Below are 16,198 nucleotides of genomic sequence, written 5' to 3'. Positions count from 1 at the left end.
TTAGCCCATCTCAGCACAAGCTGGGCATTCAGGAGAGCAGGATGGGGGAGAAAAGAAAGGCAAGCCGAAAGCTGAAGCCAGAGTTCTGCACAGACGACTGTCTGGTGGCCACTTTAGAAGGGAAACGGCAGCCTCTCCAGTGGTGACATTAGATTCATTATCCCCAGCTTGTCTCAAGATCCTACAAGCTCCTTTGTACTTGGATCTCAGATTCCCCAAACAGGACTTGCTATTATTTTTCTTGTAGATTTTAGAAATAAAGACACTTCTTAAGGAATGAGACATTGAGTCATAGGACCTGGCTCCCCTGTCGCTTGCTATTAGGTCATTGTAGAGCTGCCTAGCTTTTTTTTTTTTTTTTTTTTTTTTTTTGGTATGTCTTTTTCTTCCAAGATGGGTATCACTAGGCTGACCACATCATTATAAGGTTAATGCCCTGTATCCTGTTATCATGAATATTTATTATTTGCATCCTCCCATTCCAGTTCTTCGCAAGCATAATTCCAACACATACCCCTTTAAAAAATCTCCCCCAAAGTGGAAAGCTTCTCAGCAAATTGTTCTAGCATCTACTACTGTAGACATGTAATTCCAGTGTAATGACAGCAGATGACAAGTAGCAATGCTCTAGCTGGAAGACAGAGGATGAACAGAATCTAAGCGGGCAGGCAGGGGCCTTCGGGGCCCACAGGGCCTTCCCGGAAGGGGAACAACACTGGCAAAGTGATAGGCCAGGGACTGGCAAAATCTGTGGCCCTTGGGCTGAATCTGGCCTGCTGCCTTTTCGTAAATAAGGTTTGATTAGAACACAGGCATGTTCATTCCTTCATGTATTATTGATGGCTGCTTTCATGCTGTCTGGGTGGAACTTGGAAGCTGTGACCTGAAACTGTATGGCCCCGAAGACTGAAATATTTACTGTTTGGATCTTTATATACAGAGTTTGCTGAGTCCTGGCGTAGACCAAGGTGGAAGCAGGGGGGTGATTTTTCCTTTCTGGTTTGGGTATTCAGAAAATGTGAGTTTGAACAGGAGCAGAGCTTCAAAGCCATTTGGCAGGATATAGGAGCAGGCTCATGGGGAGTGGAAATACCTTTTCTCACCCTGCAGCGAAGTCAACCTCAGACCCAGTTACTGAGAATCTAGAGGAATGGAAACTGTGTACATTTATTAAATACGCCTATCCTTCCATCCGTCCGTCTGTCCGTCCATCCATCCATCCATCCATCCATTCATCCATCTTCTCATTGAGTATACATGCATTTTTACAGAATCACTTTGTTATTCAAATAAAACATGACCCTTGTAGGGGGAAACATTTAAAAAATATTAAAATGTAGATGAGCCCCTCAAAGAGGAAAACCACCCGTAATTTCACCAACGATGGATAACCACAGTTAGATTCTGGTATATACCCTTCTTAATCTCTTTTCCTACATGGAAAAGAAAGTTTTTATTGAATGCTTCCTACATGCCAGGCAGCATGCTAAGCAATGAGGACATAAAATGGTGGAAGGTTGGTCTTGACCTCCAGGATAGAGCGCCATGGCCCAGATCATCGCAATCTGGGCTGAGAAGTGCAATGGCAGCTGCCTAAAGAGAGACGAGGGAAGCAGGGCAGAAGGAGCCATCACCTCCTCTTGGCCTACTACATTCAAGGTGAGCCTTAGAGGGTGCCGGGGAGTCTGCCCAATGAGGAAGAACATTCCAGGCAGAGGGAAAAGTGACTGATGTTTCCCATGTGCCCAGTAAGTACCTAGAAGTTTTATTGAGAAGATCTCATCTAATCATCAAAACAACTCTAGGAGGTGGATAATATCATTTCCATTTTACAGTTAGGAAATTCAGAGTCTGAGAGGTTAAGGTATTTGACCAAGGCCATTCAGATAGCTTGGAGCAGAAGCAGGATTTAATCTCAAGTCTGTTTCCCATGCTTCTCTCACTTGATCATGTAGCTTTCCCAAGATAAGCGAAGTCATGGCAGCCACCTTCACTGATTTTATTTAGCAAGTATTTATTGAACATCCACTATGTACCAGATAAAGGATACGTTGACTGTATCCTCAAGAAGTCCTAAGGGATCTCTCACCGTGTGTGTGTGTGTGTGTGTGTGGTGGGGGGAAATCTGTGTAGAAAGTCAGGCTATGCTTTGGCTTTAGACAGAACTTGAAACTGATCTAGAACCAACCATATATATTGAGTGTCTTCTCTCCATGCAGGGTTCTTGGCCTCTTCTTGGAGGATGTGGACCAATTATGCTGCATTGTTGGCCCCCTATAAAGGCCATACTAATTGAATGATTTTTGTACACTAAAGAGAGAGGTTGCCAATCATTCATTAGTCGGTTAACCAATTCCCAGTGCTCCGGTGGGTTTGGATGTGTGTCTGGAGCAGGGAAGGAGGCAGAAAAGTAACATCTCTTCTGTGATTGTCACTCCCAAGAGAAATGGCTGTCCAGTTGTGGGTGGAAGCCAGAGGTCTGCCTTGACAATTAGTGCTGTAGGATTTCTAGGCAAGGGGCCTCAAGGGAGACCGAAGGGATGAAGAGAAGCTTCCTGGAGCAGCCACATTTCCAACATTTCTTGTCATGGCTGGCTGGATAGCAAGCATGTCGGCCAGATCACCAGGAGAGGTTAAAATCTCCCTTTAAAACCTGGGAGGTGCTTTAACATCCAAATTCCACTGGGAGGGGTATGTGAGGGTTGGACGGTGGGGATGTTTCTCACTCTCCCTTTCTCTGGAACACACACGAAGCCACCCACAGAGTTAGTGAGCTGCGCCATAAAATATGGCACGGCCATAAATGAAATTACAAAGGAATCGCTTCCAAAGGCTTCACCTTGAAACCTTAACTTCTACATTGTGAGTACACCCTTTATTACCCCGGCTGCGGGGAAAGGGAGCTGGGAGTATAATGCCAGGGAAGAGAAGACAAGCAGTGTAAGGAGCAGAAAATGATAAGATTTATTGTGGGAATAAAACCCTGGGCAAATCGCCTCTTGTGAAATGTGTGTGTTGGCCCCAATGTCAAAGCAGTTCACTCCAGGCAATCGCAGTGATCTTGCTGGAAAATTTTCTCAACCACTCGGCGTCCCTGTTTCTCTTGCAGAACAGCATTTAAGTGAGGATTGGTGAGTGGGAAGATAGTTGATTCTCTTTTGGGTTCCTTGGGCCAACTTCCCCTTTACTTGTTTGCTCACGACTTCACACAGGTAACCTCCTGAATGGTAACAGTGTTCACGACTACCTCACGGCTGTTCCCCAGCTCTCACCTGCTAGTGACTCGATGACAGCCACCCAAAGCATGCTTGTAATCAATATGGAACAGAGCTCTCTTGAGGGCCTCCTAGGGGCCAAGTCCTGGGCTGGGAATGCAGTAATGAACAAGAGAGACCGAGTCCTTTCCCTCAGAGGGCTACCTGAACTTGACCTCAGGGTCTTCTGAACATCGAGGAGGTTGTGCTCTCAGCCAAGTTGATCTTGGAACTCAACATCTTGAGGCCCCATAAGAACTCCTTCCCTCCTCCTATGTTTTGGAAGATTTAAAGCTCAGAGTTCTGGCTTACCCAGGGATCCTAGCATTCTCTTCTGGCTTCCTGTCAACCGCCACTACTACCCACGAGCTGTGTGACGTGGGGCAAATGACAAACTAACTAGACTAGCACTGTCCATTAAAATTTTCTGCAATGATAGAAATGCTCTGAATTTGTGCTGTCCGATATGGTAGGCCCTGGCCACAAGTGGCTACAGAACACCTCAAATGTAGCCAGTCAGGATGAAATACGCCCTAAATGGAAAATGTCAACGCCACAGTACAAAAAAATGCCGAACATTGCAGTGATAATTTTTATGTTGATTCTGTGCTAAAAATACAGCAGTTGGAACAAAGAGTAAAAAAAATACAATAGTTTGAATATATTGGATTAAACAAAATATGCTATTAAAATCAATTTCACCTGTTTCATTTTATTTTTCTGTTGTGCTACTAACATTTTTAAAATTACATATGTGGCTTGCATTATATTTTGATGAGACAGTGCTATTCTAAACCTTGGCTTTCTTATCTGGAAAATGAGGGGGATAGACCAAAGATAGGTAAGGTACACTCATCTCAAAGACACTATGCTTCCCCCCCACCCCGATGCCTGATGAACTGTGAATTGACTACCTAGCAACACGAACCCCGGTCAAGGTTAATGGAGCAGACACAATCAGTGCTGCACTCACATCCCCTCAGCACTTATTATTCTAGAACATCTGAGGGCATGCCAGCTTTTCTCCTTAAGATTCCCTATCAGCCTGCAGGAGGGGAGGCCAGCAATGCCTCTAAGAGCAGCGCACACCCAGTCAGGGGTGGGAGTTGGAGGATAAACATCTCAGTTTCCATGTCCCCTGCCCTGGTTGGCACACTCTAGGCCAAGTTCTACAGTTTCCCAGAGGTTCCCCAGCAGGACTGCGCCTCAGCACCCACAACGGTACCCTTCTCACTAATACCCCCTTTACTGGCTTCCTTCCCTTCCCTGTCTCACTTCCCCTTTCCCCTAAAATGCTTTCTGGAATCACTTCCTAAGTAAACTCCTATACTTCCATCCTTTTCTTAAAGCCTGCGTTCTGGGTAGATGCAACCGAAAATAGTCAGCTCCTAGCCCAATAAGGTAATGATGTTTAAGGGCACTGTCCCAGGAGCCTTTCAATGGCGTTTCCTGTTTTATCAGCTCATCAGAGTCTCTGGTACATTAACCAACAAGTAGATGCTGAATGTCGTTCTTGAATCTGTCCGTTCCACAGCACTGCAGACATGACTACTGGCACTCTCTCCTTGCCCTCCCAAACACGCGCCCTCCCATGAATTGGCACTTTGAGCTACGTTTTGTCTGCATTCATGATTTCTATTTTAATGCTAGTTTCCAACCTCAGTTTTCATTAGACGGAGCTCCTGGTTTCATTTTCTCCTAATTGCAATAAGATGCCCTAAGACATCTTAGGCATGATGGGTCCTGGGTGGGTGTAAATTGTTTGCTGCTGTTGAAGACACTCTGGGAGGGAACCTTCTGGGATCTGACAGGAAGTTGTTCCAGATGTCAGAAATCCAACGCCAAAAAATAAAAATAAGCTCCAGTTACTAAACTGATCAGGGTCTGGCATTTCGGAAATAAGAGAGCCTCTCAGATGAGCAAAATCTGAGCTCTCTGGAAATGGTCCAGAGATACAGCAAATATATGGCTTAGGAATGTTCTCGAAGCTAGAAGATGGATTGTGGCCATTTAAGGAATCATTTTCTCATGTCACATCAGGAATTAGAGTCTTAGAAGAACATTCTCTACCCACCCTACACCCTCTCATTGTATGAGTGAGGAGAACCGAGGCACAGGGAGATGAAATGATTGGTCTATGGACACACCGATAGTGAGCTGAATCTAGAAAGAAGTTCATTGCTTTTCCCACAGCCCCGGAACACCAGCCCTGCTCTTTGTACAGAGAGCCAGTGATTCCGGACCACAACCATTGCTCTCACCACCATCACCAGGGAGGTCTGGAGGGTCAGGACAACCAAGGGAAAGACCAGAATCTTTAGAGCTATCCTCTGGCTGCTCTAGACGATAAGAACCACAGTTGGTAGCTCCCCGACAGGGATTACCCAGGGTCTAGCTAGGGGGCTGGTGTGTGAAGTGCACTGCATTACAAATGACAAATTACAAGATTAATCCAACCTTCTGAACCATCATGACAACTGGAAAAGTAATTTGGGCACACCTCATGCCCTTGGGCTCTCTGCTAGGCCCCCAGGGGTCTGAATCGCTTGGGCACTTCTCTGCAGCTGTTATAATTGAAATAGTGGAAACTGGTCGGACAGTGAGCCAATTCGAAATACGGAAACATGATTACCAAGTTTCTTTCACCAGATATTTGGTTGAAGTCTGGCATGTGATTTACACTCTCCTCTCATTCCTAGAATTCTCCGATAATTACATGGATATGAGTTGTATCTTATCCCAATGCTCATTAAGTTCTTTAGGGATAGAGATAATATTTTTTATTCATTCACTCATTTATTCATGCGTGCACACAGGCATTTATTCCACAAATGAGTGCCTTCTAGAAGTCACTAGGGATGGGAGACAGTGCTAGGGGAAGTAGAGGACAGAATAAAAGCTGTCTCATCTCACACCCTTCAGTGCCTTCCCATATTACTCGAAATATAAGCCCAAGTCCTTAGAACCATCTGTCAAATCTGTCCTGATCCCCCAGTCCTTTCCTCTACGTCTGGTATCATGATACTCATAGTCTGGCTGGAGGTAGAGAAGGCCATTAGGTGAGGTTAGAAGGGATGACTAGTTTCATTCCTTTAATTTCTTTAACTCACTTATTCATGCATGCATTATTTGACACCCATTTAATCTGACCTCCATGTCAAGGCCTGTGCTGAATGCTGGGTTGTTGATGGTGAATGATGTTTCAGTTCTCATGACCCTTATAGTCTACAGAGGGGAGCTCCAGCGAGAAAACAGATTGGCCAATGTCTAAACAATCACACGTTCTGATAAGCTCTCTGAAGAAAAAACAAGACACAGGGGAAAGAATAATGGGAGAAACCTGATTTATACTGAGGGCCGGACAAGGCATCTCTGGGGGAAGTAATCTTTAGAAAGAAGCCCTGAAGAGGAAGATGAGGTAGGCAGGGGTAGAGGAGAGAAAAGATATTTTTTCAGAGGGAGGGAAAGGCCGAGCATACTTGTAGACCATTCTGCCCTTGGGCAACTGGTGGGGCAGGTGTGTGGGGGGTTGGGGTAGAATGTAATGAGGCTCTCTCAAGGTACAACCACCTCAACAGGTAAGATTTCTGGGTGGAGAGTTATGGAGAGTGATGTCCATATCACTGACTCCCCTACACACACACACACATACTCACTCACCCTCCTACTGGGACACATTTTGTTGGCCAGAATTAAGTAGGGTCCACTCCTACATGCAAAACAGGAACATTTCTCTTTGCTTTCTTCATCAGCTTCCCTAAAACTTCGTACCACAAAGGACACACTGAACCTAAAACCAGAAGGCTCTTCCACTTGTGAGTTGAACTTGAACTACTCGAAGCTTTTCTTGTCTGTTAATATGAAGATACTCTATTTGGCCTATCTCCTCACGATTTTTGTGCAAAGGTTTAAAGAGTTAACATTATTAAATAGATATCTTTTTAATTTGAGACCCAATTTTTAGAACACTTTGAGGTTCACAGCAAAATTGAGTATCAAGGTACAGAGATTTCCCAGACAGCCCGTGGCCGCCCTCCCCCCAACACACCGCGGTCCCAACTGTCAGCATCGTCCCTCCCCTGGAGCGACTGTTTCGGTAACAACTTAGCCTGTTTGCACTTTTCTTCCTGAGTGTAAAACTACTTGTACCAGAGTAGATGAATTAAATTGCACCACCTTTGTACAAGGCAGAGCACTCATTGTACCTGCACCGAGGGCCTGAAACTGAAAATGATCTCAATTTTGTCGTTTTCCTTTTGAATGTTTGCTTTCCGAATCCGGCCAGCATCACAGCTTCTCCATGGGGAGCTAACTCTAGTTGTTGCTTCCTTGAACGTTCCCTCCTCTTCCCCGTTAGAACATTTTTCTTCTATTTTTAAAAGCTGTTGTGAAAGTGCTAGTCTCTGAAAGGGATTAAGTGGGTTAATTTGCATTAAAAAGCCCCTTTATTTAGCGGGTATTTAAAGTCTCTAAATACCACCACCACTATCCACCCCTCCCCCCAGATGGTGACTGGGAAGGGGGGGCACGGGTTTAGACGCCCTAGACTAAACCCAGCCCAGCCCATTCCCCCGCACCCTCCTCCGCCCCCTTCCGCAGATTTGGAAATCTTGTCTTTCGTATCAGGTTGCACGTGAAATCTTTGTCAAATCTTTTTTTGTACACACTCATAAATAATACTACCCGCAGTATCACTAATAGTCACAAGACACAGTGGGTGAATTTCAATGACTGAGCTGCCGGGGAGAAAATGAATGGACTGTTAATAAGATCGCTCTCAAATAATAGCTAAATTATTAAATCGTAGTGTGGGGGGTGCCCCTTCCTTAGTGTGGCAAATTACATTTGGAGGTGCAAGGGTGAACATCTCAGGAATATTACATTGCAGAGCCCTTTGGAGGGATTTTAAGCTCTTCTATAGCCTTCTCGCCTTTACCGGAGCTCATGTTGATTTCTATTTTTCGTTGGCTTTTATTAGCAGAGGGTGTAGCAGACAGTATCGGTTTTCTGCCACATCCCCTTGGTATCCACCTCTGTGCCAAAGTCTCTTTACTGCAAACACCTGCAAAGCTCCGCCAGCAGCCGGGGGAATTTCTGGAGCCCCACGAGCACCTGGGCCCGCCCTCAGGGCAAGCCCCGGGTGCTGGAGGGCTGATCCCTCCACAGCTGTCCGCATCTAGACGGATGCCAGCGGGGAGATGAATGCCCAGCGGCCTCTCCCCTCCACGGCAGCGACTCTGGGGTGGGCTGACTCTCTCCAGTCCGTGGCAACAACGGGCTCTGGGAATTCCCCAGCAAGGCTGAGCTCTGGTGACCCCCGGGGGTCCATAACATCCCCTTTACTGGCTCCCTTCCCTTCCGGCCCCACTTCCCCCACTGCTGTTTCCTCAAATCACCCCCCACCCCCCCCCGAAGAAATGAAGAATTCTCAAAAATCATGCTCTTAGGTTCTGCTTCTAGGGTAACCCACAGCAAGACAGGAAGTGAATGTAAAGGGTTTTCTCCCCCTACCAATTATCATGAAGCAAAGGCAACACTTCAAATTCCCTTTCATAGGGACGCCCGGGTGGTTCAGTGGGTTGGGCCTCTGCCTTCAGCTCAGGTCCTGATCCTAGTGTCCTGGGATGGAGCCCCGCATCGGGCTCTCTGCTCAGTGCGGAGCCTGCCTCCTCTTCTACTCTGCCTCTCTGCCTACTTGTGATCTCTGTCAGATAAATAAATAAAATTTTTTTAAAATTCCCTTTCACAGAGCAACTTTGCTAAGTCCCCTGCTCTTGCGGCATGGCGGCATTTTGCAGCGGGAAAGCCCCAAGTTCAGATCCTGTGTTTGCCATGGACTGGCTGACTGACCTGTGTGACCTTGCTCAAGTTATTGCCTCAGTGAACCTCAGTTTCCCCGCTTTTAAAGAGGGATAATGGTATCGCCCTCCAGAATTATTAAGAGCATTAACTAAGTAGGTTAACTATGACATAACTGTGTAGGTCAACAGCCCAGCCCAGAGCCTGGCATGTGGTAGCCAACCAGTACATGCCAGTTCTTTCCCCTCCAGTAGGTCGTTCTCAGCCTCTTGCAGCACCACGCCATGTTCCTGTCCTTGTAGCTTTTCTCCCAGGAGAATAGAACAGAGACCCAGAGCAAGAATACATCAAGATCCAAGAGCTTTCTGTGACTACCAAACAATGGTAAAGATAACCATGAGGAAACCCTTATCTGGCTAAAATTTTTTTCAGTCCACTTTTTTAACTATTTTTTTTTTTAAATTCTGACGCTAGAGATTAAGCTGAATTGTATTAACATTCTACTCTTGTATTCTACGACGGCAAACAAAAAAAAAAAATCATGAGCAAAAAAACCCAAAATAAAACAAAACACAGAGAAGCATATAAAACTAAATATGGAACTGAGCTCTAACAGCTGAATGGAGAAAGGAATTAAAATAATTTAAAAATCACAAGTTTATGGTAAAGTGTTAAGAAACTGAACATTAACAGACTATTTAAAAACTGAAATTGCTGAGTGTTCAGAAACTACCCAGAAGGATCAAGAGGGGTGAAGAGCCGAAAAAGCGTAGCGATGAATCTGCATGGTTTCCGCCACTCCCCGTGCTGCCTGTCTCTGAGGGGAACCTGGCACCTAGGTACTGAGCTGGGCTAGTGCTGGCGGCAGGCCCGGGGCCGGGCCGAGGTGGGGGTAGCTTGTCCGCTGCCAAGTACTTTCATGGGGCTTGCAATTTTGATCTCTACCCAGGACACCTGGTGCATCTTGGTGATTGGGGGGCACTCTGACACCCCATCAGGCAGCCAATTAAAATGCTTGGAATTTAAAATTTAATTGGCATTCCCAGTAGCTGCGTCCAAACCTGCCCCATAGCCTTTCTCCTCTAGAGGGTGGATTCACTGTCACCGAATCCAGGGTGGCCAAACGTTAGAGGAAAGAGGGACTGGAAGTTTGCCAATGGGGGCAGCTTGGTCCATGTGGCCGTGGAAGGCCACGCTGTCCCTGAGTGGTGTAAGGCTCTGGACGGAGTCCCTGCAGCCTGGGGTGGAGGCAGAGGATGGGCACGTGTGAGAAAAGCTCCCACGATGGCTGCCAGTGTCTTGCTCTCCTGACCGCCTGCAAGGATGACCAGAGACCTGGCTGACCTCCCGGGTTGGGGTGACTCCGACGTGACCAGACTGGTCCGTCTGACACCCTCAGTGATGGATTGCCAAGCTCGGGCGGGTGTTGTGCCCTGCTCAGCTGGGACGGAAGCGTACTTCCGGTCACCCGGACCGGGCCCCTGCGCTCTCTCCTAGTATTTCCTTGATCTTGAAGCTCCCTTGCCCAGTGAGAGAGCCGCCCCGATATGGGGTTCGTCAGGCTCAGGGTGACCGACGTCTCCTGCCAGCTGTGCTATTGTGCTGTTGTCCCTTCTAGTTTGTCAGTCATCGTAGCTAAGGACTTAAAGGTAGCATTAGTGGCTCCAGCCAAAGTTGTAGTTCTCAGGCCAATTCTCTTCTCAGATGTTGATATGTGCACCACGGTCCCCACAAATCTTGATCGAGTCTCCTTTCTTTCTGATGATGCTGCCAACTTCCTTCACATGCGTGAGGAGCTGGATGGTGAACGTGACCTTTAATCCATTTTCAGAACTAGCCTCTCGATACTGGCAGGGCCCCTGTTGTCTTCCTGCCAGTCCCTAGTGCTCCTCCCCCTGGCCTTCTGCCCTTCCCCTTCCCACCCACTCCCCTTTTCTCTGTGGGCCTGCAGTTTGGGGCCTTCAGCGGTACTAAAGGAAAGACTTGACCATTCAAAGTCCAGCTCCTCAGAACTCTGCTGGACACCGAGACAGGTGTGACGAAAGGAGACATGCCGCGCCCTCCGCACCAAGGGAAAACAAGTGAGACACTTGATGACATTTACATGAAGAAGTTTTGTTCAACGAAAGACCCCTTAAGGAGAAAAAGCAGGCCATAGAGCAAGAGAAGATATTAGCAACGCCTATACCCCACAAAGGACTTTTATCCAGAATAGACTAAGAAACTCCTACAAATTGAGAAAGAAATAGAAACTCAGTCGAGAAATGAGCAGAAAGCTTGAACATGAGCTGCTCAAAAGAAGATATCCAAGCGACCAATAAACATCGTAAAATGTGCTCAACCTCAGCACTAATCAGAGAAATGCAAATCAAAATCGCTGCTATACATTGCATAGATGGGCAAAAAATGAAAACATCTGACAGTATCAAATATGACCTAGGATGTTAGAGCAACTGGAACTGTCATACACTGTTGGGACCAGTGTCAAGTGGTGCCCTCGATTTGGGAAAGAGTTTGGCATTATCTGTTGAAGTTCAAGATAGTTCTACCCTAAGCCCCTCCAATACGTACTATATAATTCCATTTATGTAGCTTTCACAAACAGACGAAACAAGTGTATAATTTAGGTATGCATATGTAGGTGGCAAAGCAATAAAACACTGCAAGGAAGTCATTCCCATAAAGTCAGGGAAATGAAGGGAGGAATTTGTAATGGGCCAGGAGGAGTCCAGGGGAGAGGCTGACAATGTTCTATTTCTTGACCTGGCTGGTAGTTACAGGAGTGTTTGGTCTACAATAATTCATTATGCCGCATGTTTGTACTTCATGTACCTTTCCATTTGTGTGTTGTATTTCATTTTAAGAAAGTTTAAGAAAACCCTTTCTCCAAGTATGCTCTAAGAAACATTGGTTAATGAGATTTTAGTTCCTCACAGAAAGGATTCCATGGTCAAATACAATGTAGCACAGGCATAAATAAGGATGAATAGGTCTTTAATATGCCAAGGTACCCTGTGACATTCCAAGAGGAAGCAAGTGTATGCCCTGATTTATGTGACCATGGAGCCCTTTTCCTGAGGGACATTTTACAGAGCATATAGTTAGGGGAAGGGATGGAAAAAAAAACCACACAGCAAGACCCGGTTTTATGAGCCTGTTGATCTGGTCCAACCCAGGGCCTCAAGAGCTTTATACAAAGCCTAAAATGCAAAGCAGCAAGCAAAGTAAGTTTTAAGTTGTGCTGCACTGGAGGCCCTCACTGTTCTTAAAATGTTCATAATTTCTGGTGTTTACTCCATTGATCCCAAATAACGAATAGTGAGGGGTCAGCCCACACCCATACCCATACCTTCTGCCACGCTTGCTCCAGTTTTCTTAGTCATTACATTGATCCTTGTTCGTGGATGGATGGAGCAACCTATATGTGCTTCCTTCTTGTTTTATGCTTCTGTCAATTTCTAAGCAAAATCATTCTGATGGGATCCCACAGCCATCCTAGTGCTGGTGCGCTAACTCTGCACTCATCATTTAGCTTTCATTGCATGACCGCCCCCAGAGGTGGCCTAAACCGACAACCATAATTCTATGCTCTGGAAATTTGGGGTGGGCTCAGATGGAAGAGTCTTCTGCTGGTCTCAACTGAGTGTCATCTATGTGTCCACAGGCCACCACTGGGCCAGCCAAGACACTGGCTGGCAGTTAGCTAGGATACTGGAGGCCGCCATTTTAATTCCAGACATGGATTTCTCTCATCATCCATCATGCAGCCCTGGATGGGCTTGTTCACATGGCAGCTCTAATAAGAGTCCTAAGGATAGCAAGAGGGGCGCTTGGATGGCTCAGTTGCTTAAGCATCGGACTCTTGATTTCAGCTCGGATCATGATCTCAGGGTCCTGGGATTGAGCATCCCCACCCAGCTCCCCATTCAATAGAGAGTCTTCTTGAGATTTTCCCTCTCCCTCTGCCCCTTCCCTCCATGCGCTCTCTCTCTCTCTCTCAAATGAATAAATAAATCTTTAAAAAACAAAACAAAACAAAAAACAAAAACAGGAATGGCAAGAGAGGGATAGCCCCAATGGGCAAGTGCTTTTCAGATCTTTGCTAGTATCACATTTGTTAATACCTTATTGGTCAAACAGATCACATGGCCAAATCTGGAGTCTGGAGCCTGTAGAAGGAGCCTACATACGGGTATGGATATAGGGAGATGGAACAAATCAGCAGCCATTACTAAATCACTCTGCCAAAGGTATTTCTGGCGTCATAGCCATTCATGATCAAAACTGTCTCTAAAACTTCGCTGACTTATGGCATCTCTGGTACCATCAAATTCACTGCTGAATTGTATTTTTAAAAACAAACCTGTTCATCTGTCTTTTCAAGGAATGATCCAAATACGAAAGGCTGATTAAAATAGAGATCTATTACATTTTCAAAGATATGATGAAATGTAAATAGTTCCCCCTAGGGAAAGTGTGCAAGATGATTATTCAAGGAGAAATTTAATTATAATCTAAAAAAACCCAGGAATTCTAGCAGATATGGATTATCATTAGATTGTGTTTGTTACAGAAACACAAAAATGATGACTTTTCCTTTAATTCCATTTGTTTTTAATTTAAGAAAATCTGTTCCTTGGTTTTTTTCAACATGACTCTGTCATGTTTACAACTTAACTGTTGCAGACTTGGAATTATTATCTAAGACTGGACATACGAACTTTGTCTGTCGGAAGAGCAAAAGCCTGTCCTGTTGGGTAACAATGGCTGTGGGAGGCAGTCATGAAAAGGCAGAACAGTCCCAAGTCTGCTTTCTGTTGTTTTCAGGCATTGACAGTCTTCGGCTATGGCCATGCTGAGTTGGAAGGGGTCTCCCATCTTCAAGTCCTAACAGTATTTGGGGGCAATCTGTCTCAGCACATAGCAAGGATCATCATGTGACTCCAGATGGGAATACCAATCTTGATTCCGTTTGACCACTTAAGGCCGCCATCTTGTGCTGATTTTGTACTATCAAGACCACAAGAAAAGATTGTCACTAAGAATTTTAGACTTTCAGTTTTGTCATCCATAGTTAAGATGTGCTACTTTTTGCTTTGGATGACACTGAAGTCTGTAGACAGTATAGAATTCGATCAAGTCATAGTTTTGTCTAAACTTTTGAAGTTGAGAAGATAGTGATGCTGATAGAGTAGCACCCGTTGCCAAATTCTTAACAAGAATCATATCATTTAATCCTTACAGCCACCCCCATCTCTGTTTGACGTCGGAAAAAAGCCAGAGGCACCAAGAAATTAACTAACCTGCCCAAGGACCGATGACTTGTGAATGATGGCATTAGGATTTGAATCCAGGTCTGATTCTGAAGTTCCACTTTTAAGTACTCAGCCCTGCCACACCTTGAGGCGAGCTTGCTGGGTATGTCTGGGCACCACCATCATCGTCATCTATACTTTTGTCGAGTGCTCACTGTTTGTAGTGTGGGCAGAGCTGTGCTGGAAGTGTGGCATAAAAATGCCTCTTGCACAATAGAACGTGGGATAAACAAGCTTATAAATAGCTCTCTCTAGTTGGCAGCCTTGGTGGAGAGGGAAAGCATAAATTAAAAGAACTTTGTCAATTGACAAACCTGCTTTTAGTTAAGAGTTTAACACCCTCCACCTCTCTCAACGGATCTCTGTAAGAGTTGATAACAAGCAGCAAAATGGAACGATTTGAGTCCTAGCCCATCTCCGCTATGTCCACCCTGAAAGTGATTTACTTGACGAAGTCATATGAATCTAGGGAACCCAAGAGAGACCAGAGAGATCCTGGATATCTCACAGCTGTAACTTTCAGATACCAAATCCTTTAGAAATGACCTTTTACATTTACGTATGGTTTTGTCTCTGTCTGAGGTCAGTTAAGGGCATAGACTCAGGAAACAGACTGCTTGGGATCAAGCTCAGAGCTGCCATCTTAGTAGCTGTGTGACCTTGGATAAGTCATTAAACCTTTCTCGGCCTTCACTTCCTCAAATGGAAAAAGAGAATGATGATAGTGTTCTTTGCAATTGAATTATTATGGAGATTAAGATAATATATGTAAAAACACAGTGTCTGGTACATAGTAAGTGCTATTTAGTTGTTAGTTATTGATATTGTTATTCTGCCAAACAGCTTGAATCTGGTAGAGGTTTTCAGTTTTTTAAAATTAAAAATTAAAAAATTTTTTAATAGAAAAAGCATTTTTTTTCTGATTTAATAAAAAGTAATATGTGTTCATCTGAAACTAATGATGTACTATATGTTGACTAATTGAATTTGAATTTAAAAAGTAATGCATGTTCTTTGTGAATGTTTAGAAAATGCAGAGTTATACAGAATTGCCTTCAAATTTTAAGTATCCAAATTTGACTGGCCTGAAGTAACATGGTGAACAATCCAGAACTTAGTGGCTGGAAGCAGTGATCATGACTTCATCATTCTAGGTTGGCTTCCATGGATCTCTGCAGTCTTCTGGATGCTTGGCTGGACTGGGTGGCTGAGCAAGACCTTATTCACAATTAATAGTTGACAGGATGTTGACTAGGACACCTCAGTTTTCCCCCACGTGACCTTTCTAGCAGGCTGTTCCCTTGCTGGAGAACAGGCTCTTCCCTTCTTCACATGGTGGTCTCAGTTTTCCAAGTGCAGCAACAGGAGGCAAAGCCCCGAAACCCAAACATTTTTGTGCCTCTGCAGGTACCACATATGCACATGTCCCATTGGCCAAACCAGTTACATGGCTAAGCGCAGATTTAAGTGGTCGAGAGACAGATTACACCTTTTAATCTGAGGCGAGCCAAAGCCATAATGCAAAGGTGCAGAAATAGAGATGGCAATAATTTGTGCTGAGATTTTGGAGTTCAGCACAGATAAATACTGTTAAAAATTACATACAGAGAGGGGCGCCTGGGTGACTCAGTCAGTTGAGCGTCCAACTTTCGATTTTGGCTTAGGTCATGAGCTCAGAGTTGTGGGATCGAGCCCTGCATGGGATCCTTGCTCAGCAGGGCGTCTGCTTGGGATTCTCTCTCTCTTCCCCTCTCTCAGCCTCCCCCCTGCGCTCTCTCTCTCAAATAAATCTTTTTAAAAATTACATATATGTAAATACATATATGTGTA

The sequence above is a fragment of the Mustela nigripes genome, chromosome X (genome assembly GCF_022355385.1).
Source record: "Mustela nigripes isolate SB6536 chromosome X, MUSNIG.SB6536, whole genome shotgun sequence".
NCBI lineage: Eukaryota > Metazoa > Chordata > Mammalia > Carnivora > Mustelidae > Mustela > Mustela nigripes.
The sequence above is the reverse complement of the archived record's forward strand: the minus strand, read 5'-3'. Positions refer to the sequence as shown.